Below are 25,381 nucleotides of genomic sequence, written 5' to 3' on the forward strand. Positions count from 1 at the left end.
TCTGCCACATCAAAATAAATCTTTGACAAAAGAGAGATTTTGAAGCTTGGATAAAGTTGCTTTTGAAAAAGACACATGAAGACATTTCTTTGTAAGAGTGTTTCTCACTTTACTAGGGACCTAATCTCCTTATCTTTTCAATAAAGAAGGCAGTTAAATCTGCATACATTGGTTTACTGTGCTTTCCTCAGTAAATGCCCTAACCAACCTTCTCCATACTCCCTCTATCCACACCTCTCTTTTCTTAAGCTATGTTAAATGGCATTTGAATCCATGTGCAAAGTCACTCATGCTTACTAGACCTCTTCCACTGATACAAGCGATATACAAGTCATTAAACTTCTTTTTATTTATTTCTCTATTATCAGTCTGTTTGGTGCTTGTTTGATTATTTGCCAACTTAGAAGAACCAAGAGGTGTGGGGTGTTTTCCTTTGCACCCCAACATCATAGTGGTGAAATGAGGATGGTTGTGTGTGTGTTGCATGTCTGTGTGAAGCTCCTGTTTATGTGTTTAGATTCATGATGTGAAAATGGGAGAAACAGAAGTGGTTTTTGAAATAGAGGGCTCTACCAATGGATAGAAAAGGGAAGACTTCATGTTACTTTGTTAAATTCCAAAGAAGTGCCACACAGTGAGAAACAACAGGTAGACTATGACATAATAAATATAAGTTACACATCCCCACTACCATGGTTACCTCAGGTGAAAAGTTTAAAATCTTTCCTCTACCATTTAGAGAAGCATTTTCATATTTGACTCCTTGAGTTAAACTTATTGAAGTAAGCTTTCTGTTAAATACCTTTCCTCCTTGAACATGATATTACATAAACTGCTAAGTAATTCAAGACACTATCATCTCTTTGCAGAATTTCTGGAATGGTTTTCTGAATTCTCCCTACTTCTGGTCATGCACTATGGTCTGTTTTCTCCTACATACCCTGAATGATTCTATTAAAAACGTAAGTGATTACCAATCTGAAATTCAAGTCAGTCTTGAATTAAACTTTGTGTATTGTGTGAAGAAGTGATCTAGAGTCATTCTTTTGCATGTGGCTGTCCATTTTTCCCAACACTGTATATTGAAGAGACTGTCCTTTCTCCAGTGTATATTCTTGATAACTTTGGTATGAATCAGTTGTACATACAGAAAAACAAACAAACTCTTAGGTCCAGAGATAAGATTGGAGACTAACAAAGGGGAAAGGGAATGGCAGGGGTGACTGAATGTATTAGCAGAATGAGAGGCAACCCAGACCCCCAAACTTGCCTGCTCTAAATAGGTTCTGCCATCTGCCACATAGACTTTAGTGCCTAGGACTTTCAATAGAAAATAACGAATACAATTAATGTGCAACAATTAGTATTCAATAAAAAGAAAAAGAATATAATTAAAATAGTTTCCAGATAAAGCACCTAAAGAGGGCCTCCCTGACGGCACAAGGGTTTAAGATGCAACCTATGAAGCTGTCAGCAGCCTCTAAAGCACGAGATCGATCCCCTGCCAGGGAGCAACCCACATGGGGCAGCAGACCTCTCCTGTCTCACCTGCTGCTCCCCTCAGCAGTGTACTTCGGTCAATCTGCCTGTTTGTTCCCCACTCTGTCTCTGGTGAATCCTCTCACCACCCCCCCACACACACCTCTGGCCTGTACCCAGCTCTTGTATGCATAAATAAATAAATCTTTAAAAAAAAAAAAAGCACCTAAAGATACACATCCCCTTGTGGGTAAATGCCAATCCAAACAGGGTTGGCCCAAAGCAGGACTGCTGAGGCCTAAAAGCTTGCCACAAATCTAAGGCACCTATTAGTAGGAACCATAGGAAAGGGGCAGAAGGAACCAGACAAGTTTGGAAGGAAAAGAGCAAAATCAAAATCCAAGTCAATATAAAGGATGTCGTTGTCAAACTCTGCGTGGTGGGTCTCTCACCCACATCACTTTAGAATTTCTTTTTTCATGTCCCCCAAGTCCCTGATACAAAATAAAGGCTGAGAAGCAAACATAGCTTCTTCTTCACATGTCTTTCTGCTTCACATGTCTCCTCCAGACATCTTTCCCCATCTTGCTCTGCTGCTTCCTGTTCTTTCCCTGTTCTGCTCCACCCTACTTCCGGTGGGGTGGGGCAGGGAATCTGGAATCTCCCCTTTCTATGGATATCACACTGTTACAAATGGACAAAAGGGGTAGCTATATGGTGATAAATGGAAACAAGACTAGTGTTTTTTCACAATGTAGTGTATACAGATTTTAAATTACAATACTGTGCCCTTGAAAATGTAATGTTATAAACCAATGTAACATCAATCAAAATTAATAAAATGTATAAATGACACTGCTATTCAGTGCCCTCTTCAAATCTTTCCATAACCTATAGGCTTTATATTACTCAGCCCATTACTATTTCTGAGTTTATCTTCTGATTTTCTCCCTCTTGCTCTTTTTTAGCTGAGATCACTGGCCTCCTTGCTCTTCCTCTAACTTATGCTCTGCCTAGAACATTTGTCCCCTGGATGCTGACATGACTCACAGTCTTACCACTTTCAGGTCTCTGTTAAAATGTCATTTTGTCAGAGATATCACCCAGATCACTTTATGTAAAGAGGCATTTACCATCATTATCGCTCTTTATTCTCTTAACAGGTGATTTTTTATTTTCCATCTCCCCTCTCTTAACTATAAACTCTACCAGGAAAAGCATTTCATTTTATTCATAGCTGCATTCCCAATTCTTAGAAGACAGTCGAATCTGCTAAAAAAAAAAAAAACAAAACCTGTTGAAAAATGAATTTTCTAAACACAGAAGTAGAAGCACAGATTTCATAGCATGACTACATTGGCAATCACTGGTAGACTAAAATAGTAATATCCAGTTTACTAATAAAAATGAGATAGAGTTTAAGGGCTTTGTAGATTATATCATTAAAAAGAGAGAACCGAAGCTGGAAACCCTGTCTTCTTCATATTTCTTCTTTTTCTCTCTTTTTTTGGTATATCTTAAAATTCAGCTGGACATACTTTTAAAACATAAATCTCTAAAGCTTCTGACATCTGACAAAGGGGCATAGTAACAAACTGCCTTATTTATGAGAAGTTATGCTTGGAAAAAAAAATATCTATGTGGTGGAAACTAACTGTTGAGTGTGATGAAACAGAGCTTGGAGGATATGCCACAGCACAGTCAGAATTCAACTCTCAAATCCTTTCTAGAATGTCACAAAGCATTATGCATTGTTAAAGAGCTGCCAACTCCTTCCCTAGAGGAGATGCCATATCTGTGATGGGTGAAGTAATTTTCTCTGCTGATCTGCAAAGGTGCTTAGCCCTTTAGTTCTGTGGGAATATGAATGCAAGATTTTATAAGTGTGAAATGTTAACAACAATAACTAGTTATTCATGCCATTCAAATGTAATTTGTTTGCAGGAAAGACCTGACTTCTTTTCTAAAGTGGTGTATTAAGGTTTCAAATTAAATACTTATAATAAGAAATGTTATCTTATGATCTGTATAATTATAGATTGCTTCTCACTGCTTTTATTATTTTTCTTTCAATGTACTCAGTACCATCTTTTACAGCCTATACTTGAAGACAAAGAGCTGTTTAAGTACATTTCACTTTGGTATCCTCTTGTGGCTATTTGCCACCCATCCCTCATCATTCTTTCATAAGATCCAATTTACAGAAGAATATAGTAGAGTACAGAGGGTCAAATTTCCTCCACGTATCTTTTTGACTCTCATCAACCATTTTTCTTTTATTTTTTGTTATTTTTAAGTCCAGTATGATGGAAATAAAACCCACCTTTCAATTAGAGATACTCACATTACAGATTTGACTTTGATTAAAGACAACAAGATGGAAAAAGGCAATATATAGATAAAGAACTAGAGAATTAGGGTAAAATGGATAATGGGAGTGGCATGAAAGGAAGGGTAAAAGAACAGGAGAGGGTAAAGTGGAGGATAAATGTGTAGGTGAGGAAGAGGTTTGCAGTGACCTTGCCATGGAGTACTTGCCAAGCGGAACTTCCCGACTGGCATCTGACATTTTCTCTAAATCCCTAGGATTCTTCTGTCTCTATGAGGGCCAACACTTAGGGCTTTTATTAACAGTTGTGTGTTTTGTTTGTTTTTTTTTTTGAAGGTGGTGTGCCATTAGCAAGATACAAAAAGGAAAATATGACAGGATATATCCTTATATTTAGGAAGCTGCACCCAGGTAACTCTTAAGGTTGTTTTCTACTTCATGATCGTCACTTTTAACCTGAATTAATTTTGTCTTAATTTTATTCCTGGTGCATGCGCGTGTTTTATTATTAGGTGATTGGACCATGTGCTTTATGATGCCTTTCCCCATTGTTGATTGATATCTATGAAGGACCCACTAATTTAAACTTCTGGCCTTCTCAGGTTGTCCTGACTTTGGGCATAGACTCAGCAATATCACATTATATTGAAATGGATTTCAGTGCAATTTGTGAGCTGATGTTTGATCCATCCATGCTTAGAAGTCACCCTCTGTGCCTACTCTACATTATGCTGGGTCTCAATTATTAAGAAGAGATATAGTTTTGAACAAGATAGGCAAGGTTTCTATCATTACAGGTTTTTAATCTCCTGTAGGACATAGATATGGAATTGTTAAAGCAAAATGCATGTGGTAAAGGAGAAATGCTTTAAAGACTGGAGGTCTCTGAAGAAATTTAAGCTGAGATCTGTAAATTATTGAGTTAGCTAGTGAAAGACAAAGTGGGAGGGAGATTCCAGGCAAAGGCACCAAACTTATAGAGAATATCATATTAAAGAACTGAGGAAACACTGTAAGAGTAATGAGTGTGAGAGGGAATGTGACATCTAATTGAGATGGGAGATGTAGGGAAAGACAAGTGGGTTCTAGAGCGTATGCAGGTTTTGCGTATTTCCCTAACAGCAATGGAAACTCACAGAAGTTTTTAAGAAGGTGAGTAGCATGAATGATTTAAATATTTTAAAAGGTTTTCTAGTTTCTCGCTAGAGAGTATAATTATAGAAGTTCAAGGAAATGGAGAACCATGAAAAGGTGATTGCGAAAGAGGGTTAGTGGGTTGGGCTGGCAGATTCAAGTGGGATTGGCCAAAAGGTAAGAGCTTCAAGAGTTGTTCGAGTGACTTAAATACTGTAAAAATAAATCAGTGGTTTTGGAGGATAGAGTGAATTAGTGGCATACCTGAATTACTTGGATTCAAAATTGAGATTGTGATAATTGCTATAATATTCATGAGAAGAGGCAGGATGCTTGAAATAGATCTCAAAGATGGAAAGTTATCTCTCTACATAAATGTCTTAGGTTGTTACACTGTGTCTAACAGTAGTTTTCACAGACTTAAATCTGTCCAAACACAATAGCTCTAAGCACTTTTTTACTAGTTCACTTATTGTAGTAAGTGTTAACTGGTATTTGCTTCATTTGTATTATATTGGTTGTACTTATGATTTTTCTAATCCAAGTATTAAAATTTTTTCTGGCATCAGTATTTTCACCTTGTATCCAAATGAATTAAAAACAACTAGGTAACCATATACATATATATTTTATTTGGCTGAGACACAAGATTTATCCTATTGGATCAGTCTAAATATACATTGTATATCAGCATGAACCTTACTCTAATGTGCACATATAACAATACAGCAAGCCAGGTGTGTAGTTTTATACACATGGTTGACATTTTTTTAAAAATTGGTCACTTCTTTCCAAATTCATTCAGTGGGAATTAGTCACATATTAAACAATTTAGAGAAAATATGGGCATATATGGAAATGTGGAAAAAGGGGTTGTAACTTAAACAAAATAGTGGTTATTAGAGCAGAAGGGGGTGGAGGGTAAGCAATTGGGGGACAAGGGTCAATTGTTTGGTGGGAAACAAGTAGCATATGAAGATGTTGAATTATAATGTTGTATGCCTGATATTTATATAATGTCATAAACCAATATGACTTCTTATAAACCAATAATTTTTTTTAAAAATTCTGTTAATTAAAAGCTGATATTTTAAGTGAATATTTACTTTCATTAATGTCTGGCAGTCAAATCAAATTCCATATTTCAAAATTACCTTTTTTTAAGTTTTTTAACAACAATGTAATGATTGGCAGTTTATTCATGACTAATAAAATGTTTTCTTCATAATTTAGTTTCCAGCATCCTAAACTAATTGCATCATTCAGATTAAGTACTTTGGAATTGGCTCTATTTAAAATCCCATTGTGTTAAATGCCTCCTATTAAATAACTCCATTATTAGTTCAAGTACAGTGGGGATGTTTTTATCTCATTTTCTTACCTGTTTCATTCAAGTGCCCTTGAATATTTTAAAATTTGATGTGAACCACAGCTCTATAATATCCATATAGGACATCAATCATATAACTGATAATTAAAGAACTGGTGGGAAGTAATTGGGAAATGAAACACATTCATTTGTTCACACAGTTTTGTTTCCATTTACATCATTACTTGTACAATCTCTTACTCAAAATTCCTTTGACAAATATTGAGTAGGTACTGCATGTGGGTTTCAATGTAGAGGTAAAGAAAGCATAGAAGTTGCCTACAAACAACCCAGAACCTCATGGAAGGAAGATCATGCCAGTGGTGACTGTACACTGTCTGGTCATATAAGATGTCTTTCCAGGGAGCTGTGAGAACTAGAAGAGCAGCATCTCCCTCAGCTTGCAGAGTCAGAAGAGACTTGTCAGATGAGGGGACTTGATTTCTGAGGCACGAATATGAGACAGCCAGTTGGATCAGGGAGCAGAAACATCTGTGACAAATAAAAGGACATTTGTAAAGGCATCAGATGATGAGTAAACTTGAAATTTGAAAGGCTGCAATCAGGTCTTAATGTCACATACCCAGGGTGTTGTTATAGTGAGGAGAAAGAATGACATAGAGCCTCCTGTGCTATGCTGAGGGGTTGGACCTGACACCTAACTCAATGTGATGAGAAGTAAAGTCAATGGAAATGGAAAAGACTTCCACCTGCTAAGAAAAACATATGCAACTTCCTCTAAATTTTCTTTTAGATTGAAGGTTATTCATCAATTTCATCAGCAAACACACTGTGTGTGATAACATGCAGGATCATACACCTTACACATACCAGTTTTTTTTTAATTTCTTTTCATGTTTCCTCCACTATTATATCTGCATTATCACTGTAAATTTGTAAGTAGTCATAACATGTCCATTTTTTTCTTGCAACAATTCATTCTAGGTATATATAAAAATTTAATCTTCCTAAAATCACTTTTTTCCCCTCTGGTCTATTGCTTATTCAAAAATCTTAATGTTTTGTCTACCAAATCATATTATCTATTGTCAAGGTAAAGACTAGAATTTTGAAACTGGAATTGAAGATACTTCATAATAGGGCTGATTTTTAGCTTTTTAAACCTATTTTCAACGTCCTTTTTTATTGACTACCAAACAAGTACATCTGTGGAATGGCCCTTATAAATTGCTATCTTCAGTCTTTAGTATTTGTATTTTCTCATTATCTGCATATTTTAAGTCATTAAAATATGAATCACCATCACTGATTCAGATTCAGTCTATTGGCACACAGTGACATTCCTTCTTCATGCTTACAAATCTTTTCATATCTTATATTAGCTATTACTTTGTTACTCAAATAACCTGTAGGTGTTTAGAGAAGAGATGGTGTATGTCTACTTTTCTTATTTCCTATAGCAACTTGCGTATTACCTGTGAATAGCAGATTTTCATTTTGTATTTAGTGGCTGATTGACTGGTTGATTGAGCAAAAGCGACATAAGTATATTCACTTTAAGAGTTTACAATATAATCCTATTATTGCATTATTTATTGCTGGTATATTCTCAAAGAACTTGGAAACATTCTAAAATCATGACTCATGAGACATAGGTCCAGATGAGAAACGTTCCCTAGTAAAATGATGGTGGAGTTCTACACAACCCATCAGAGTTTTTTTTCCTTATGCTTATATTCCATTTTGTAAGAATGCAGGTAACACATATATTAATATGGAAAAGGTGAGGTTTAAAAAAAACAAGATATTGAGATTTTAAAAATCATCAAGAGAAGGGAAATGATTCTAGATGGTAGATGAGATGCCTAAATAAATATCTAAAAGAAACCAGGTTATAAGAAAATTAGCCTGGTATGGATACAAGCTTCTTTAGTTGACATGAAGTATGTAATATTGGGAAAGACCCATATAAAGGTCCCATCAAAAAACATACAAAGATAAGTTAATTAACCTGTAAAACTAAAGCTATAAAAGGGAAAGACTATTTATAGGTCTTAATGCTACAGTTACTTAGAAAAAAAGATGTTTGAAACATTCCTTCATGTCTTTTTGCTTTGCAAGCCTAGAATGTATGGCATATAAGTGTCTGAATGTAATTGAAACAATCAGCTTTCCTTTCTTTTTCTCTACAAAGTTCTCCAACTAACTTTATAAAGAAGCAAAAACTTTTAAGTTATTTTAGAAAGTACACAATATGTCAAAGTTTCCCAGAATTGATTCAGAAAATGCTCTGAACATGACTTCAACTAAAAAAGAAAGATTTCAAATATTTTATAAATGCTTGCTATATTACCTGTATCAGCAACACAGCTGGAGAAAATTACTGCAGAAATAGGGTAAGACCCGGTGGTACAGAGAATGATCTGAAACTGATTGTCCAATAGTTCATGCAAGCTGTATCACTTATGCCAGGATGAACTTGTAGGAAGGATATTACTGAAAGTCAAAAAGAATCATTATGTTCATTTCTATGAAAAATAAAATACTTAGATAAAGGACCCATAAAGAATGGTTAAAAACTGAAACACATAAATTTCTCTCATAAAGCTCCTTACTGAATGGAAAGGGGGGGAAATGGAACATATTCTGGGTTTTACTGATGCCATATCTTAAAGTGAGGCCTTTGTAAGCAATAAAATTAATTAAAGCATACTCATAATTTTATTTCCATAGATGGAAGTAGAATATTTGTTTTCAGATAAAAGGATATATGAAAATCATCACATATTTCTGTTTATCTAATAGTGGGAGTATTTTTAATCATGAAATATGTCTGTGTTTATGTGACAAGGGGGTTATTAATGCTCCTTAAGATGGTCTTAAGAAAATACTTGAGAAAATCCTCCTTGAACAAATAAGCATGCCCTTTTGAGATCTACCTGCTTTTCCTGCACAGTTATTCACAGCATCCAAGTGCAGTTAATCTCTCTGTTTAGTGGACATGGCTATTTTTGCATTGCCTAAAGAGTTTTGTTGGTTGCCAGATCATTAATGGGCTATGAATTATGCAATAAACTTCTCCTGCACCAATAAAGAAGAAGCCAGCAGTGAAGTCTTGCCTGAGTATAGATGAGATGCAACAATAAAAGCCATAAATGCATTTTTTCATTTGGAAATCCCATTAAGAATTAGAAATAATTCATGTTCAGATGATTTTGTATGGCAGAGATGCTGTAATGAAAGAGTTTGCAGGACTTTTATTAGAAAATAGAAGAAAAAGGACAAGATCATTGGACTCAAAACAAGAGACTGACTGAGACGCAGAAAGCCCATTGCCTGTTTCTTTTTTCTCATTAAAATTTCAGGCAAGAAAAATTTACACTTATAATCACAAAATTATGGGTTAATATACAATTTGCCAAGCATTTTTTTCCTAAATAAAAATGTTGTTTTTCTAAAAGCATTTTCAAGTAATGTTATTTTAAATTAATGTTAAAATATCTGAAAAGGTATTTTGTATTTGGAACTGCTTCTCCTGATGATGTATTTCTTTCTGAGTCTGAGAGCAAAAGAATGAGAGATGAATAGCATTTCTTCTTAAACAGTTAGGAATGCTTTAACCTAGAATTGCAATTTAGTTTGAGTGAGTCTGTCATTATATGAAATTTAGTCATTTAACTTTGGGGTTTCTACACAGTGGAATACATATGCTTAAAAGCCTGGGTGTGAAACATGCATTGTTCCTACACTCTGATTTTTCACTTCCTCATTGAACTTGGGGCAAATAAATTATATTGTGGTATAGGTTGAATTGTATCCTACAATCTCAAATCATATGTTGTAGTTTTAACCTCCAATACCTCACAATATTGCCTTACTTGATGTGATTACTAACAATGAGGTGATTAAAGTATGCCTTAATCCATTATGACTAACTGTCCTTAAGAAAAGGGGAAATTTGCACAGAGACACTGTTGAGGAAATAAACTATTGTCTCAACCTAGAATCCCCTTCCACAAAGATAGTAAAGAAAACCATTTTAATAATACATAAGAATTAAACCAAAATGTAATGCACATTAAAAATAATCCACAAAAACATTGCAAAGAGAGAAAGAAACCCTCAGCCTTCAATATAGCTACAGATACAGCCCGTTACATGCATGTTTTCAAGATAAATCACTAATCAAGTAAGAGGTCTTGATAGCATACCCATAGTTCATGCTAATTTTATCTGGCATTTGAAATGACTTTGTATGTTAGCAAATTGTCTTCATCCAGAAACAAAACAAACTCATCTTTGTTACAGTAGAGATGGTTTTGCAGCTTGGAATAAGGCCCCTCTGATGTTAGAGATCCTACCTTTCCATAGAAACTGGGATATAGGGGTACTATCTCCTGTACTGCTTATATTTCAAACAGATGTCTCCAGCTACTTGAGAAAGACAACCCTAGTTCATCAAACTAATGGAGACCTATTTAGTCTTCAAATGTATTTACATACAATGAATTAAAAAAGGGGACAAAGGGCCCTCCCTGGTGGCACAGGAGGTTGAGCTTCAGCACTATCACAGTATCCCAGCACTATGGGGCAATCCACAGCTGCTGCAATGCGAGTTCCATCCCTGGCCAGGGAGGTGACCCACATGGCTTAGTAGACCTCTCCTGACTGTCGCTCTGCTCCCCTCAGCAGTGTATTTCAGAAGATCCACTGCTCTGCTCCCCACTCTGTCTCTGGTGAATCCTCTCACTACCCCCGCCATCTCTGGCCTGTACCCCAGCTCTTATATGCATAAATAAATCTTTAAAAAAAAGGACAAAGTACTTACATTTACAAATTTTCTAAGGTTAATTAATATCCTAAGGGATATAAGAAGAGGTAAGTCTCTTATTTCAATAGAATTTAGTCTCATATTTAATATACTTTTGTCATTTCAACATACAGTAAGAATACTCTGAAGATAAATGCAGAGATGGGGTTGATATGGCAAAAGCCACGGAATGCCAGATTGGTGGTAAACTCCCAAGAAGGGGTGGAACAGATTCTCCTTCACAGCCCTGAGAAGCAACCAACCCTACTGACACCTTGATCTGGAACTTGTAACCTTCCAGAACTGAAAAGATAAATTTGTTGATTAAGACACTCAGTTGTTGGTATCTTTTTAAGGTAGCCCCAGCAAACTCATGGACCCTTTATATTTCACTTTCGTTGGCAATGGGAAAGGTGTGGGTGTTTGAGAAAGCATGAGAACTATAAAGTGTTATGGTAACAATATCTACTTCAGAGTTATTAAGTAAAAATGTTAAAGCAAATAAGCATGTTAAAATGCCTCGGGCAAGCACTCAGTACTTCCCTGTTATTACCATACTTCTTTCCTTGAGCAAATAGCATCCTTGGAGGCAAAATTAAGAGATGCTACGTGTATTGATATTGTAATGATCCTGACTGATCCAGCACTATATGTATTGCCATTGATTGTAACGACCCTATGATAGAAGGATGTGGCCTATTGTAGAGCCTTTAAGTAACAAAGTGACTTAAGTTATCAATAAAATCAACCCCTTGTTTAAGAAGACATTGATAAACAGACATTTGTAAGGCTGGATAAAAACATGGCTGTGTGGAAAGAGATTCCACTTAAGTCAAAATTAACAGATGGCCCTAATAAGATGCCTCTGAGAAGTGGCATAAATACGGGCACCAAAGATGAGGCAATTTGTGATGCCAGTGGACTCCACCCTGGATACCATGGTCCTGAGGCCTTTTCTAGAGTTTGGTGAAAGCCACTGGGAACTTTAGCCCTGAGAAGTGGCATCCACTCCCCCACCTCGCATCACAGAGGGATTCCTGGAACTCAGCCTGGAGCTGCCCATTCTGCATTTCCAGACTTCTGAACTGTGAGGAGCATCTTTGCTAAGGGGTTCATTACCTATTCCTCTTCTTGCTGCCAATTTAATCATGTGCTTATATTACTGTAATGTGGACTCCCCCTAATAAATTCATATTGTATTTATAGGCATTTAACTTGAGTGGAATGAAACTTTTTTTTGTTTATTTGTTTTCTTTTGTCCTTAAACTCAAGGTGGGTTTCTGTTTCTTACAGCTGAAAATTGATACAGCTTTCAAAGTAGATAACAACACACAGAGTTGGAAGTAACATAGTAAAAAGTTAAAACATTTTAACTGCACTTTAGGACTTGTAGAACAAATTATAAAGCGACCGAAAAAAATGGACTTTAATAAATAGAAAGACAAAAATCTTATTCGATTGGGTAATTTAAATGTCATTCCTCTCAAAATAATCTATCAATTCAACAAGATACCTTAAAATTCATTATTTTACATTACATCAAAATTACTTTTAAGCTTTATAGGAAAAACCTTGTAAAAATAACTGAGAAATTTCTGAAAATGAATAATATAAGTTTCACACAATAGACCTTATAATTGGTCCAAGATATGGTTAGCATAATTCCAAGTGACAAAGCTGGCCATTTCTACAGTTGCAGGTTCAGTCAAATTGTGTGAACTCAAGACACCGAGAGTGTGGACAAGGAATTGTTTTTGATAGAAGTATATTTTGCACATTTTACCTGAAATCTTTCCATTAAATTGTTCAAGATTTAGCAATTGTTCATTAAACTTACTCTGATAGTTTCAATTCTTTTCTTTTAATTGAGGAAATGTTGGTGTATAATATTTCATATGATTATAAAGGTAGGTTCACACCTCTTCAGATATGTTTTACCACATACTCCCACCGCCAATACACTCCTCTGTAGTCCGTTGTGTTCTCCTTTGCTCTTCACCTTCCCTTAACCCCTTGGTAGCTTCAATTTTACAGTTAAATTTGTAGGATTTGTTTTGGTTTAGTTTTGTCTATCTCTTTGCTTTTTTGTCTCTGTATTTCAAATGTGAGTGAAGTCATCTGTTATTTGTCTTTCTCCTTCTGACTTATTTTGATTAGCACAATCCCCTCCAGGTCCATCCATGTGATCATAATGGTAAGATTTCATCTCTATCTCTCTTTCTCTTTAAATAGTTGAGTAGGGGGCCTCCCTGGTGGCACAAGGGGTTAAGCACTGCATTATGAAGCAATCCTCAGCCTCTGCAGCACAAATTTGATCCCATAGCCAGCCAGAGAACAACCCACAAGGTGTACGGTAGACCTCTCCTGTCTCTCCCACTGCTCCCCTCAGCAGTGTAATTTGGTTGTCTGCCTGTTCTGCTCCCCACTCTGTCTCACCCTCCCGCACCTCTGGCCTGTACCCCAACTCTTGTATAATTGAAAAAAAATAGTTGAGTATTCCATTGTGTATATATACCACATCTTCTTAATCCACTCATGTCTTATTAGATACTTAGGTTGTTTCCATAACTTGGCTTTATAAATAGTGTTTGTTACTGGGGGCACAGCAATGAAAAAAAAATAAAGCCAATTCCTGCTGTCATGCTTCTACATGCTAGTAGGGATCACATTACCACTGTACAAGGTTAAGAAGATCCCAGCTAGTGCTCTGGTTTCCAGCACTAGTCCAGGTGAAACTATTGCCTCTTGCATGTAAGTCTTCACCTGAAAAAGGGATAGTAATGTTTTTTTTTTTTTTTTCAAGTTCTGATTTGACTACCCCTACCTCACTTTTAGGATCTACAATTATCAGCTATAGAGACCAAAAGATTTACCTTATCTATCACTGGGAAATATTTCTTTCCTGTCTACTGTAAAACCCAATCAGCTAATTGGTTTATATAACTTTAGTAATTTTTTTTTTTAATTTATCCATGTAGAGTCTCTGTCTTAGCGTCTTCTTCAAACTGGATCTATTACCTGAATTTGTCAATTAAATGATTTATACAGGAAACAATTCTTACTACATACCAAAATGAAATACAGCATTATAATGCAAAATATATATAACACTAATTCAAAAATAAAAATCCCCATGAATCAAACATAATAGAAGTCAAAATTCAATTATTATAAGAAAAATATGTGATATAAGTAGCATTGATTAAAGTAAATAATTTCAATTAATGTTGCTGAAAATATTGAAATAGTCTAAAAGAAAACAATAATAAAATTGGGCACCCTGTCTTAACATCCTACACTAAATTTCCAATTAGTTAAGATCATAATGGGAAGAAATTGAAAACTTTTAGGTGTAAGAAAAGGATTTCCATTTTACTACCAATATTCAATTTAGTACTGATTGTCCAAACTAGAGCAATTAGGCAAAAGAATGACAGAAAGGAATCCAAATTGGAAAAGAAGAAAAAAACTATCATTATTTACAAACAATGTGATAGTATACATGGAAACTCCTAAGGACCCTATTAAAAAAGTACTAGCACAATAAATCATTTAAGTGAGGTAGGAGGCCACAAAATAAATGGACAAAAAGTGGTTGCATTTCTATACGCAAATAGTGAATTGATAGAGAAAGAAATCATGGAAACAATTCTATTTACAAATCACATAAAAAGGAATTAAATACCTAGGTGTATACTTAACAAGGGTTAAAAGATCTGTGCAATTAGCACTGTAAGACATTGCTAAAAGGAACAGAATAAGATACAAATAAATGGAAAGTTTTTCCTTGCTCATGGTTTGAAGAATTAAATTGTTAAAATGAATGTTTTATCTAAAACATGTATACACTTAGTAAAACTCCTAAAAAAAAAATCAATGGCATTATCAAAGACATAGAGAAAAATTATTTAAATTTATATGGAACCATAAAACAGCATGATAGCCAAAACAATCCTGACAAAAAAGAAAAATGGAGGTATCACACTCCCAAACTTTAAACTATACTATATAGATACATCAAAATAATGCAATATTGGAACAAAAATAGACCAGTGCAACAGAATTTAGAACGTAGAAACATATATGTGGATAGTTATTTTATAAAAGACTCAAGAGTGGTGCAGGGGTTAAAGATAGTGCTATCAAGCTATTAGCAGCCATTGTAGCACCAGTTTCATCCCAGGCCAGCCAGGGAGCAACACACATGGTGCAGCAGACCTCTCCTGCCTCGCCTGCTGCTCCCCTCAGCAGTATATTTCAGTAGATCTGCCTGTTCTGCTCCCCAATCTCTGGTGAATCCTCTCACCTCCTGCACCTTTGATTTATACCCCAGTTCTTGTATGCATAAATAAATCTTAAAAAAATAAATACAACTGTGTTAAGTGTATACAATGGAGAAAGGAGAATCTCAACAAATGGTGTTGGGGTAATTGTGCAGTCACATGTTAAAGAATGGAACTAGACCATTACCTCATACCATACACAAAAATTTTCTTAAAATAGATTAAGGACAGGGGTGTAAAACTGAAACCATCAAATGCAGAGAAGAAAACAGGAAAAATGCATCAAGATATGGTTTCAGGGATGTCTTAGTGGACTCAAGTCCAATGAATACCAGAATAAACAAATGGGACTACACCTAACTGAAAAGCTGAAGAGCAAAAGCAATGATCAAAGCAAAGATCAAAAGCAATGATCATTAAAATGAAAAGACACCTTACTGAGTGGGAAAAAATATTTCTATTTCTATATCATAAGTGTGACAAAGGGCTAATATCAAAGACCTAAAAAGAATTCATACAACTCAGCAACAACAAAAAACAATTTGATAAAAAATTGGGCAGAAAGCTAACTAGAAATTTCTCCAAAGAAGATATACAGATGACCAACAGGCATGTAAAAAAAAATGCTCATAATGATTTGTCATCAGGAAAATGAAAATCAAAACCAGAATAAGACACCATTTCACATTATGACAAAGACCCATATCAAAAATAACAGAAACAAGTGTTGTGGAGGGTATGGAGAAAAAGGAAACTTCATTCACTATTGGTAGGAATGTAGACTAGTCTAGCCCTTATAGAAAACAAGTGGAAATTTATCAAAATATTAGAAAAAAGGTCAGCCTTGTGATCCAGCAATTCTACTCCTATGTATCTACCTAAAACATGCAAAAAACCACTAATTTGAATGGATATATCCACTGGAATGTTCATTGCAGCACTTTTTACAATGTCTACGTTATAGAAGCAACCTCAATGCTCAAGAACCAGTAAGTGGATTAGGAAGATGTGGTATATATACACACAATGGAATACTACTTGGCTATCAACATGAGATGAACTCTTGCCATTTGAAATAACATGGATGGAATTAGAGAGGATTGTGCTAAGCAAAATAAGTCAGAAGGCCAAAGACAAGATGATTTTACTCATGTGAGAAATATAAAGAAACAAAAAAGGAACAGAAAAAACGAAATCAAACAAGCCATAGAAATACGATGGTAGAACTGAGGCTATGAGAGGTTGTGGGTAGTGGGATGAAAAACAAAGTGGGTTGTGGACCCAGTAGACTATGGTGTAAGCTTGTGGGTGCTCTGGTAGTGGGTAACATACATAGGAAGAGGTATGCATCTTTACCCCTAAATGGTATACATTGTTTAAAACCAATGTTACCTCAATAAAAAATAATACAATACAAAAAATAAAACTGAAAATGTGATTCAAAATGCCTACATAAAGAGAAGCATAACAGTTGCAATGCAAATGAGAGAAAAAGTACTAAAATAGGACTTGGGGGCCTCCCTGGTGGCCTAGGGGTTAAGTCTCAGTGCTATCACCTCAATGGTCTGGGAGCTAACCCCCAGCCATGGAGCTAAACCACATATTGCACAGCAGGCCTCTCCCGTCTCACCCACTGGTCCCCTTAACATTAACAAAGAGAAACCCCACCAACTGGGAGAACATTTTTGCACCCAACACTAATGATAAAGGACTGATCACAAAAATCTGCAAAGAGCTGATGAGACTCAGCAACAACAAAGAAAATAATCCAGTCAAAAAATGGGCAGAAGAGCTAAAAAGAAACTTCTCTGAAGAGGAAATGCAAATGGCCAACAGACATATGAAAAAATGTTCAACATCACTTGTCATCAGGGAAATGCAAATCAAAACTACCATGAGATACCATCTCACACCAGTGAGAATGGCACATATTAAAAAAACTAGCAACAACAAATGTTGGCGAGGATGTGGAGAAAAAGGAACTCTCCTGCACTGCTGGTGGGAGTGCAAACTGGTCCAACCACTATGGAGAGCTGTGTGGAGATTTCTGGACCTACTAAACATAGAGCTTCCATATGATCCAGCAATTCCACTCCTAGGTATTTACCCAAAGGACACAGAAACATCAATTCCAAAGAGCACCTGCACTCCTATGTTTATAGCAGCACTGTTTACAATAGCTAAGCTTTGGAAACAACCCAAATGCCCAAAAATAGATGACTGGATCAAGAAGATGTGGTACATATATACCATGGAATATTACTCAGCATTCAAAAAAGATAAACACATGCAATTTGCAGCAACATGGATGGCGCTGGAAGGGATCATGCTCAGCGAAATAAGCCAAAAAGAAAAAGAAAAATACCGGATGGTCTCACTCATAGCAGGAATCTAGAAAACTTAAATAAGGGACCAGGAAAATGAATATAAGAAAGTGAAAATCAAAATCAACAAAAAACTATGAACCAGAGACACTTTTTGGGGGGTGGGCGGCGGGAGGGGAAGGATTGGGGTCAGAGTGGGGCGTTTGCAATTGTATGGGGGAATATAAAAATAAAATTTAATATTAAAAAAAAAAGAAAAAAAGAAAAAATTAACATAAACAAACAAACAAATAAAGTAAATAGATAAAAAATTTAAAGCTAAAAAAAAAAAAAAAAAACAGTGTATTTCATTACATTTGCCTGTTCTGCTCCCTACTGTCTCTAATGAATCTTCTCACCCTGGCACCTCTGGCCTATGCCCAGTTCTTCTATGCAAAAATAAAGAAAAGAAAAATCTTTGAGGAAAAAAAAGGAGAAAACTTTATATATATATATATATATATATATATATATATATATATATATATAAAAGGATTTGGTTATTACTACTTCTGTAGTTTTTCTTTTAATTTCTTTTAATGGCTGCTCTCTTCAAGGGGCACTTGTGTATTGCAATTATGTTTTCTTTGATACATTCAAAAATGTTTTATAGTTATAAAAATGTATTTATTACTTTTAAGTAATTTAATAATAGTAAAGTCAACTGTAGTTAAGGTGAAAGCATATTTTCACTCTGACTTTACCTTCTGAAATTTTCCATGTTTATTTAAAAGGTTATACACACACACATGCACACACACACTCACAAATATAAACCTATTTCATGTTTAAATTGAAGGTCTAGGTGATGCATTTACATGTGAATTTATACAATTTTTTTTATCTTCAGGAATAATATACAATGTTTTGATATATTTAAATGTCAATTTTCTAGAGAAACAGGAAAATATGTAAATTAGAAAACTGAGCTATAAATGCTATTTATTTCACTTTCCTTTCCACCCTATCCATACTGAGTCAAAGTGTTTTTTTTTTTTTTTTTTTTTTTTTTTTTGATAGAGGCATGCTTTTTATTTATTTGTTTGCTGGTTTGTTTGTTTGTTTTGTTTATACATGCACTGGGTACAGTCAGAAGCGCGGGAGGGCGAGAGAATTCACCAGAGCCAGAGCGGGGAGCAGAGCAGGCAGAAGGACCCAAGTACACAGCTGAGGGGAGCAGCGGGCGGCAGGAGAGGTCTGCGCACCATGTGGGACCCTCCTCCAGTGGCCGGGGAGCAGCCGGGGATCGAACCGGCACCGCAGAGGCCGCGGGCAGCTTCGCAACCCAGCGCTCAACCGCTGCGCCACCGGGGAGGCGCTCAAAGTGTTTTTTATTTCCTCTACATACTCTGTATGTTATATAAATTCTGTTTTTGTATCAAAACATTTAGGTAAGAAGAGAAACTGGGAAATTATGCCACAATAATAAAGGGAGTATTTCATAATCATCAAAATAATGTACTTGTTTCTTCAAACTGAAAGCAAAGTTTCTAGTATTGTTAATATGCTGAAGACAATGTGTTCTGGCCAGACACAATGGATTTTGATTAGGTAAGATTAGGACAGCTTTTAAAACTTACATCTCCTTTTTCAAATAATCATTCTGTCTCTTCTTTTCAGTAAATAATCTTCTGAAATATCTGAATGTTTGCCTATCACTTTATTTTTTCACATTTCATTGTATTGTTTTCCAAATAATTAGCAATGCTATTCCAAAGACAGATGCTTATTTTAATTTGTAAAATAAGGATTATGTCTTTTTCCCCTTTGTTATTCAGCAAATCATGTTCAACCTGTTTTGTCTTATTTACACAAGAGGCATGTTGACATAATTCCAGTGGTAACACATTATGCTGATAGAATGTGTATACTGTGTGTTTAATTGGTTTAATTAGTAATTTCCTTTCCTATGCCAACTCAGTTGTCAGACTGATCTTTCAAAAATATTGATGAAATCATATTTTTATTATGATTGAAACTTTCTACCATTGTTTACACAATGGTTCAAATATTTAATCTGACTCAAAAGCCCTTCCTATGTGCTTCTAACCTACCTCTTCAGTCTTGGTGGTTATCACATTCTTTTCTAACTCTCACTTTCTAACTTCCTCCAATTACAACTGGTTCTTGACAAATGTCCTTTTGTTCAACGTCATTGCATTAGAACATGGATGAGGAAAAAGTGCAATTTCTGGCCTGTTGTTGTCTGTACAAAATTTCCATATTTTTCTTGTGTGTATGGGTTTTCTCCAAGCACTCTGATTTCCTCTCACATCCCAAAGATGTACAGCCTATGATCGCTGGAGTGTCTGACCTGCTCCATCTGAGTCCATGTGGTGTGTGTGAATGATCCTGTGAAGGAAGGGTATCTGTCCTTGGCTAGTGCCGACTTTGCACTCTGAGATAGTGTCTCCCACTATCTCTACTTCCTTACACAAATTGTTCTATGACTAGTCACTCCCTGAGTTGTCCTTTTTTACATTTCCTCAAGTTTCTATCTCAAGAATATCTGCTTTCAGGCCTCCCTTGTAGTGCAAGGAATTAAGGCAGCACTATGAAGCTATCTGCAGCCACTGCTTCATTAGTTCCATCCCTGGCCAGGGAACTAACACACATGGTGCAGCAGACCTCTCCTGTCTTGCCCGCTGCTCCCCTCAGCAGTATATTTCAGTTGATCTGCCTGTTCTGCTCCCCACTCTCTCTGGTGAATCCTCTCAACCCCACACATCTGGCCTACACCCCAGTTCTTGTATGTGTAAATCTTTAAAAAAAAAGAAATTTTGAGATTCTAATTTAAATTCTATCATCATTTACAAAAGCTTGACACTAAGGAATTTTCAGTATATTATCATTTTTTGGCATAGACGATCTGGGGTGTAGGCCAGAGGTGTGTGTGGGGGAGAGGATTCACCAGAGACAAAATGGCGAGCAGAACAGGTAGATCTACTGAAATACACTGCTGAGAGTAGCAGCCGGGGAGATAAGAGAGGTCTGCTGTGCCATATGTGGGTTAGCTCCCTGGCCGGTTATTAAACTCAGGCCGTGGCGGTGATAGCACTGAGACTTAACACCAAGGCCATCAGGGAGGCTCCAATAAAATATTTTATTCCTTCAGGATCATGTTAATTGTTTTTGAGGAATTTTTTAAAATCTCTCTCCCTTTGACATATTTCAAAGTTATTTAGGAAGTTGGTACTTCTAGATGCTTACCAGGTCAAGTCTATGCAAAGTAAAGGAACCAGAATTTACAGCTCAAGGCCTTTTGGTTTATATCTTAAATGTTCGCATACCTGGAGTAACTGGGGATAGAATCTATTATCATGATATAGGTAGTTTGGCCTCTCTCTCTCTATCCTTTTAAGTGTACTTCCCAATAGTCATCTCTTTATTCATTTAAATAATTGGCAAGAGATGCAGTCCTTAGCAGAAGGTGGGAGCTTATTTATGTCTCCTCTTTGTCTGTAAAGACAAAGGAGAAGAACAGATGAGATCAGATCAAGTAGTACTTTGTTTTATAATCTCTCTAGAGAAATATAGGAGTTCCCTCCCTCCATGCTCATATTTCTTGTTGTGAGACACTAATGAAGACACTAATTAGTTGTTTAGTGGCATGGGCTTCCCTTGGATATGTTCAAGATCTACTTTGCATTTTGCATATGCTTCACTTACATGTTTCTCGTTGTTCTTTCTAAATTCCATCCTTGAGATAGAATAAAGAAAGCAACAGCAATCCTCAATCTCTCTTTCTCTCTTTTTTTTTTTTTTTTTTTTGGATTCAATGTGTCTACAAGCTCATAGTGAATGCACGTCAAAGAAAATTTACTTCAGTCAGATACATCAGGCAACACATCAGGTAAAAAACAAAGTGCCACTGACTACATACAGTAAAGTTCAAAAATGAGAGTCCAAATCTGATAGATGTCCTCGCTAGAATGTTTATGCTCTCATTAGCATATTGCAATGCGAAGTGAACAGTGATATGACAACAGAAGTGTTCTCTAAGGATTAGTACCAAATTCAGGATTAGCAACAGCTCTCATTTCTTGCTCATCCTAAGTTTGAATTGCATAGAATATATCATTGATTTCATTAGGTTTAATAATTTCATTCAAAATACATATTCACAAATATTTAGTGATTCTTTTATTCAAGATATTGTATGTCATAAGAGGTAAATGTTCATCAAATTCATCCAACTAAGGACTAACTACATAGTCTATAGATAATAGACTGTATTGTTTAACTATTAACTATAGACTACATAGTTAATATCAAATTTTATTTTGGAAGGTTAAATAAGTAGAATTCAATCTAGCAACAGAAATTATGACATGAAATAAATATAAAGACCCATAAAATACATATTTGAGAACATCCTAACATTTTAACTTATTGCAGACTCACTTTGAATCAACAATATGGTTCTCTGGTGAGCAAACAAAAGTCAAATAAAAATATAAAAGCTAAAAGCAGCAGAATTAGAATTCTACAGCATTGGGTCATAGAATTATAGAATTCTTGAGGAGAACAAAGAAGATAGTTGAAGAGTTTGACAGACAGTTTGAAATAAGAAGCTATATAGTTTGAAAAACTGAAAAGTACTGTTTTTCAATATTGGGATTATTCTACATGGTCCTAGAGATAATGCCTCCATCACTTTATTTATGTAAAATAAAAAATGTATTAATGTATGATTTAATTAATATAGAAATACATTGACACATAGTCCATAGATTTACTGTATAAACGTAGTGCAGTGATGAACAAAAAAGACATGATCCCTGATTTAAAATTACAGAATGAAAAAGGATAAACATCAATGGCAGAGACAAAATATTGCAAGCAGATTTCACTCAGTATAAGGAAGACTTTCAACCAGAACTGCTTCTAAATGGAATGGCTTCTCAAAACTGATATTTCTGTTTCTGTTACAGGAGGGATCAAATGTACCAAATGGCCACTTGTTTGGAAATTGAAGCACGGAGTAAAACCCTGTACCAACTCTTTCTCTAACTTTTATGAGTATATTTCTACTTTAGTTTCTTTATTTGAGAGCAATTTAGTCAGATGCAACTCAAAGGAAATGTTATGATCATAAAATAACTAAACATGAAGCTTTTTTTGTTTGTTTTCCATGAATAAGCTTAGGCTAAACATGATCAATATGAAATCCTGTTTGCAACCTTGATATATATTCATAACACTTATAGATTATAATTTTAGAGTTCTAAGAAAAAATACACCTATAAATATTCCAATTTACAAGGATAGTCACATATGGAATGGGGAGAATGAAGATGGGACAGATAACTCCTATTCTTTACAAGTAGCTTTATAAGAAGGGGTTATTCAGGTACAAGTTATAAAACCCAACTCAAATTTGTTTAAGATGTAGGTGATGTTTGTATATATAACATGTGAATATGTGTGATGGATAATTGCAGGAACAGATGTTTTCACTCCTGCACTGAGTCATAAAGTATCTTCCTTTTTCCTTCTCTACTTCTCAGCTCTTCTTTCTGCCACAGTGACTGTCTTTTTGTGTGGTGAAAATGCGATCAAATAGTTGACCCAGGCCTGTAATGTCCAAGGGAATTGCAATAGTTGATTAAAGTTGTCTTTCTTTCATGAAATGTGTTTTACTGATTCTCCCAATGTGTTCCTCATATGCCTAACCTTATGATGGAGTTAGTGGTATCATCAATAGTTTTATTTTATGGGAGAGATAATTCCCCCAATAGATTTATTGCTCAGTAGACAAAAATATGGCAGAGGAACATTAGAAATACTGTTCTCTGGATTTCTTCATTTTGGAATTTGCATGATATAACTCAATAAAGATATTATCAACAACAAATTTTCATTGAGTAGAGAAGTTTTGCATTATAATAATGCAACTAATATTCGCCAAGATCTAAAAATCAGTAAAGATCCAAAGGAAAGGTGTCCCAGAATTACTAAGTTAATGAGATGAGTGTAGTAAAATCACAAAATTTTATCTTATAACTTGCACAAGTATCTTTCTTTACCTGTACCAGTTTTCATCCATCTGAATTAAACTTTAATTATATCACTTGCAACTGTGCACTCAACCTGCCTAGGCATTGAATGACAAAGCTTCATATTTATTAAGCTTTATTCATATAAAGACACTCTCTAATCTTCATGACATTCTCCTGAAGATGATGGGCATTGTGCTTGTTCTCTAGATAGAGAATTTGAAGGCTTTCAAATGTCTCCAAACCGCTAGCTAGTTGAGAGCTAAGCACAGTAATTCTAACTAACATTTCAGTGTTCTGCCAAACCCAGAAGATGAAATGTTATGAAAGTTTCTTCTTTGATTTATTTTAATTCAATTCAGCTCATTTTGATTCACTAAGCAGTATTAAGAATCTACAATATACTCAATGTCACCCAAAATACTCTGGGAAATGCAAAATAAGCATAAGGTAAAATCCCTTAACCTTAAGTATTTCATAATTTAATTGAAAATATAATACCTAAACTCAAGGAATAGTTGGATAAAAATTTGAATTAATACATATTGGAAATTCTTAACTGAAAAATAAGTATAGAGGTGATCAGTGCAATTGTATTTAAGATATTATACAACAAAATTTGACATTGGTTGTCTCACATACTGCAATAATACAGTATTATTATTTTATATAATACAATCTTAAAACACTTTTGTAATGTATTCACTCAAAATTAGTCTTTGTATACCTACATTAAATCAGTCAAGGTCTCAATTGCAGAGTGCACAGTGGTGACTAAAAATATATCATCTTGAACCTCATAGCATTATATTTAAAGGAAGAGAGATTAAACAAACATTCCTTGATCAATAATATAACTTGTTATACTTGTTCTGTAGGGGAAGTCCAACTTGATAGAGATTTGCAAAAGGGGATTAAGAAGATTAAGGATGAGACATTTAAACCTGAAGAATGGTTTAAACCTAAATTAAATTTAAACCTGAAGAATGGTTTAGAACAATAATTATATATATGACAACATGATTTCTCTTATTCTTCAGATTTCTGGGGCAAATGAGAATTTGGCATTGTGTTTATTCAGAAAATTATTGGCCCAAGGACTGAAAAATGTGAGGAAAAGCTCAGATAGAGAAAACATATGACATTAGCAAGGATTTTGGGTAAATTTGGGTAAGAATAAAGGGAAGAAGGACCATCTACAAGGGTTATGTTCTGATAAAGGGATGTGAAGTTACTTATGAATATTTTAGATTCAATTGACTGAATACTAGAAATTCATTATAAGGTGTTTAATTATCTCTCTTTCTAATGAAATGTAGTCTCATTAATAATCTCAATGAATGTAAGAACAAATCTTGGCCTGCTGTCTTCCTATCAATACTTAAAATACTGCCCAGTCTGTAATAAGTATTCAGGTAAATTTTGTGGATCAATTGAAAGACTGATTTTATAGGACACACACAGTAAAACTAGATAAACAAAATTATGATGTCTGGAGTAAGCACATACTTCTTTAAAAAAAAGTTTAAAATACAGTTTAATATACAGTTAAAAAATAAAAGGCTGTAATTGTTCCCATTATTTGAAACTGTTGACCCTGCTGTGTCTTGTGTATTGCAATGCTCATCCCTAAGCAGCACAGTAAGTTCAAGTT

At 35.1% G+C, this 25,381-nt stretch overlaps 1 long non-coding RNA gene across 3 annotated transcripts; it reads left to right on the plus strand.

Annotated features, from left to right (window-relative positions):
• Positions 1 to 706: 706 nt before the first annotated feature.
• On the plus strand, positions 707 to 22,921 carry LOC119260748 (uncharacterized). 3 transcript variants are annotated; one of them, XR_008549315.1, is made up of 6 exons: positions 707 to 782; positions 870 to 962; positions 4,145 to 4,219; positions 19,120 to 19,279; positions 21,520 to 21,581; positions 22,663 to 22,921. It is a non-coding gene; the product is annotated as an uncharacterized LOC119260748 (long non-coding RNA). The 3 variants fall into 3 exon arrangements; XR_008549316.1 differs by lacking the exon at positions 19,120 to 19,279; XR_005128795.2 differs by lacking the exons at positions 19,120 to 19,279; positions 21,520 to 21,581.
• Positions 22,922 to 25,381: the final 2,460 nt, after the last annotated feature.

Source organism: Talpa occidentalis, unplaced genomic scaffold, assembly GCF_014898055.3.
Source record: "Talpa occidentalis isolate TD23 unplaced genomic scaffold, MPIMG_talOcc4v2.1 talOcc4.6, whole genome shotgun sequence".
Taxonomy (NCBI): Eukaryota; Metazoa; Chordata; class Mammalia; order Eulipotyphla; family Talpidae; genus Talpa; species Talpa occidentalis.